This window comes from Pinus tabuliformis, chromosome X (assembly GCF_031772625.1).
Source record: "Pinus tabuliformis cultivar Carrire ecotype Pingquan chromosome X, CPIR1, whole genome shotgun sequence".
NCBI classification, from domain to species: domain Eukaryota; kingdom Viridiplantae; phylum Streptophyta; class Pinopsida; order Pinales; family Pinaceae; genus Pinus; species Pinus tabuliformis.
In genome coordinates this window covers 1,638,659,232-1,638,664,328 of record NC_142308.1, presented here as the reverse complement: position 1 = coordinate 1,638,664,328, position 5,097 = coordinate 1,638,659,232, and positions in this window count along the sequence as shown.

Sequence of the window (5,097 nt, the reverse complement as noted above, 5' to 3'; positions counted from 1 at the left end):
TGGACTAGTTTCTCTATAATTGGCCCCTCTATTGCCAACTGCATAGTCCACTACATCTGTTGTATTTCCTTCAACTTCTCATGAATGTTCTGTGAAAACTAGATGGTTTCCTGTATCCAAATCTCAAGTCATGTGCTAAGCACAAAGTTCTTCTTCTACAATTCATGTATCTACAACAATTTTGATTTTCCTTCCTGTAAGCGCACGTAGCACTGGACTAGCACCAACGTCCACCCCGTCGTACTGATCTCATCGTAATGTTGCTGCACTTCCTTGATTTCTGTGTTCAAATGTTGCATCGTAGGATCCTCCTGTAGTGTATCCTAGAAGCCTAGTGCCTAAGTGAATATCTTGTCACACCCTTGAACGAAGACATCTAGTTGAGCCATGGATTCTTTAATCATTGCACCTCTTTGTTCCTGAACATCCGACAATGTGGTCAGCTACAACTTCAACTGTAGCTTAGCTATTTGCATTTATAGGTCAAAAGTGACCTTTTCAACCTTCTCATTTGAAGTGCGCACTAAAACAACCAATTTCATTACCTTGGTTGAAGCCTCTGCATCATCGGGAATATCTAACTTAGGTACAGATTTGCAGGCCTGCTCAATCGCTATGACCAGGTTTTGACGTAGTGTCTGCAACTCCTCCTGCTCCTTCAGGGCCTAAGAATTTTCTATGAAAAGCTAGTGGTTTTTGAATTTGAACTCACTGACGGAAGTGTGCGCATGTTTCTCTCTGATCTTTAGCTCATCATTGACCCCCTGACAAAGCACATGAAGAGACTCGAGCGGTAGTGTGACAAGGTTCATCCCCAAATATTTTACTGCATGAAGCACCACGCGATCCTCATCTGATTCCACATGGACTGACCCTTCAGGTAAAGGAAAGAATATAAGGTCCCGAGGCCATTTGATCTCTGATAGTACACTCCTTCCTTCTATTAGGCTTGCTTGCGCATCGCTCAACTTCTCGACATCAGTCTGAATTTTGTTTTCTTGGATCTGCAGCTCACACTGATCCTTCTAGATGCTCTCGAGCATTTGCATGTATTTTTTCTCGAATTTTGGCAGCAACTTTGTCATTATGTCCCGAATTTTTTTTTCTAATCTCATTGAGATTGCCCTCTCTTAGCACCATGGGATCAACATGCGTCTACTTACTAGACTTATGTTTCTTTCACTGCCCACCTTGTTGCTCCTGTGTGTGACTGTCCAAGATGAAAGGAGTGGCTTTCTCATCACCAACACCTCTTCCTTGCTCTGACAAATCTTGCTTATCAGTGTGGTGGGAAGCAGACTTCTCGCTTTCCTCTGCATCCTTCTGTTCTCGCTCTACCTGTGCTTCGGCAACACGCTCCTCCTCCATACGGGCCTTCTCTGCAATTGTCATAGCAGCCTCCTTCATCTTTTTCTCAGCCAATGTGCATGTAACTTTATGGGCAGCATCCTTCTGCTTCTATGCAGCAGAGATTTCTACACCTGAACCCAAGTGAGAGTTGAGTATCCTAACCAAATAGACTACAAAGGAACCATTTGTTGGCTTAGGGGGGTACTGACCCATGTTTAGAGTTAGTTGTGCCAAACAACAAAACACTACACTACTGGCCCTTTCAGCAACAACCCGCGTAGTATAGCTTGCAATCTCACCTAAAGTAGTATGGAGGGATGTAAGAACCAACTTTCTTCATCCAAAGACTAGTGTGATGTCTTCCATCACCTTGGATATACCTCCGTGCAGATCGTTAGACTTCTAGAGCCAGTCATTGCAACTGAGTTAAAGCGCCTTTAGACCTTCGTGAAGGTCCATGGTCAGTCCTTGCGGGCCTTCAACATTTGATTCACCTACTTACGTGCTTCAAAAAGTAACCCTAATTTGGAGTTCGTGTAGATCTACTTAATTCGTTAGAAAACATAAGAGAAAGCACCAGAAAATTTGTGGAAGTGCCTAAGCATTGATTCCATTCATTATTAAGATAGATTCAAGACATTCACGTAGCATTTGCATGTATTGTTTCTCGAATTTTGGCAGCACCTTTGTCATTATGTCCCGATTTTTTTTTTCTGATCTCATTGAGATTGCCCTCTCTTAGCACTATGGGATCAACATGCGTCTACTTATTAGACTTATGTTTCTTTCACTGCCCACCTTGTTGCTCCTGTGTGTGATTGTTTAAGATGAAAGGAGTGGCTTTCTCATCACCAACACCTCCTCCTTGCTCTGACAACTCTTGCTTATCAGTGTGGTGGGAAGCGGACTTCTCGCTTTCCTCTGCATCCTTCTGTTCTCGCTCTACCTGTGCTTTGGCAACACGCTCCTCCTCCATACGGGCCTTCTCTGCAATTGTCGTAGCAGCCTCTTTCATATTTTTCTTAGCCAATGTACATGCAACTTTCTGGGCAGCATCCTTCTGCTTCTGTGCAGCAGAGATTTCTACACCTGAACCCAAGTGAGAGTCGAGTATCCTAACCAACTAGACTACAAAGGAACCATTTGTTGGCTTAGGGGGGTCCTGACCCATGTTTAGAGTTAGTTGTGCCAAACAACAAAACACTACACTACTGGCTCTTTCAGCAACAACCCGCGTAGTATAGCTTGCAATCTCACCTAAAGCAGTATGGAGGGATGCAAGAACCAACTTTCTTCATCCAAAGACTAGTGTGATGTCTTCCATGACCTTGGATCTACCTCCGTGCAGATTGTTAGACTTCTAGAGCCAGTCAATGCAACTGAGTTAAAGCGCCTTTAGACCTTCGTGAAGGTCCATGGTCAGTCCTTGCGGGCCTTCAACAGTTGATTCACCTACTTACGCGCTTCAAAAAGTAACCCTAATTTGGAGTTCGTGTAGATCTACTTAATTCGTCAGAAAACATAAGAGAAAGCACCAAAAAATTTGCGGAAGTGCCTAAGCATTTATTCCATTCATTATTAAGATAGATTCAAGACATTCACGTAGCATTTAATCATCATTTCATAAAACATGTCATTCATCGACAACATATAACATAAACATATAAAAACATAAATACTCAGTAGTTCTTCAGAAAAATGTTTTTATTGATCTTCAATTCATTGATTACATACTCAAACTACTATGCACATGTAGTTGTAGTGGTCCATGCACTTAGTTGTGGACTCTACACAGGCCTCCATGCACTCAGCTACGGAGCCTTCCCTTCTCTACCTAAGCGCAGGAAGCAGAGCCTTCTTGTCTTAGCTCTTGCCCAAATCTCTTTAATTTCCCTATCAAAACTTGTCCTAAGACTCATTAGGACTTGACTATTTATATACTTTTCCATACAATTCCATGGTCCACGGACCATGGATGAATCTCAAAACTTTACTTAAAACAGGGGGCTAAGACCCTTTGACTCTTATTCATCTATGCGCTCTGTTTCCATATTGTTGTAGCATTTTTTTTGGTTTTGATAAGATAGGATATTTGAAAAACTTCTAAGTTAGGATATGGACATAACAATAGTGAATAAAATGTTAGTTGAAAAATAAATCTTGATGATGATGTCCATATCATAGAAAATGTTAGGTTAGATGCTCTAAAAAAATCAAGCCAAAAAGAAAATGTTAGGTTAGAAAGAAAAGAAAACAAATAAATTCTGAAAGTGAGAAAGTCTAAATGCCACTACCTTTTTCTGCAAAATAATGGCTGTGTGCAGCTTGTCTAAATGCCACAAGCCATGACAGTCAAACAGTTTAATCTTGACTACTTCATGCTTTAAATTTGATGTTATAGTTAGTGAATAAAGATCTGGCCAAACTATTTAATCTTGGCAGATCAATAGTTAGGTAGAGAATAATAAGGTGCTCATCAGCTTAATCTAAGCCCTTAGATTGATATAAGGTTAGAACTAGATAGTTTCTTGCTTTAAAAGAAAATGGATAAGGTTTTGCTAGCTTAAATGCACCAATTAAGTGAAGAAAAAATGATAGCGTAAGCAAAGGGTAAGTAGAAGAAAGGTTGCAGAAGATGATGATTGATTGGAAAAAATGTACATTTATCATGTTTTACAATATGTCCTATGTCCATGAGGCAATTACAAAAAGCAAATGAAGGTTTACAAAGTCAAATAATTAACTTCCACATTCATTTTACCCCTTTACTTTATTAATTTTCCACTACTTAAATCCTTTAAGTGAAAAGGATCAGAGCATCTCTCTGACTTCTAGAGGGACCAAATCCTCACCTTAATAACTTAAGGACAACAATACTAGATTCCCCCTCATCAAAAATTCATTCCCATTCATCCTTATATTTACTATTTTCCATTCCTATCTTCATACAGTTCATATCTACTCATTTTCCATAAAAACCCCTTTTCCTAAGGTCAAAACCCTTTTACCTATGAAAAGTGAAAATACTATGTAAAATCCCTTTTTACCATGTTAAATCCCCTTTTACCTAAAAAACCCACAAAATGATGTTTTCCCTAAGTATTAATGCATATATGAAGAGAAAAAACCCATGAAAAGCATGATACTTAGTCACATTTCCCTTTCCACTCATATTCTATATTAATACTAACATATATTATTAAATCCTCGAAAAACATCCCTTTCCCGTATTATTAACTCCTTTTTATTAAATATCCCGAAAACCATTAGTTTTATAAAAAACTATGTAATTCATAAATATCACATCAAAAGCCCTTCAAACATACATACATTACTCCCAACATTGCGAACTTTGATTGTGATATGCGATGGGAAGCCCGAATCCAACCCATACATAGATATATAGATATATATATATATATATATATATATATATATATATATATATATATATATATATATATATATATATATATTACAATTCATACCATTTCGCATCTGCCTCCATCGCAAAGTTTTGCTAATAAGCATTCCCCTCCGCTATTGTGAAATTCAATGCGCAATAAGTCTAGACCTGATGCAATATATATCACAGTCTATCACCATATCACATCTGCCCTCATCGCAAGTCCCGTCCAATGTATACACCCTCTGCCTTTGCAATATCCAATATCCAATGGACCTGGACCAGACAGCATTCATCCACCCGATTTAATAAAGTTTCAAATCCGCCATATATGTTTTTGT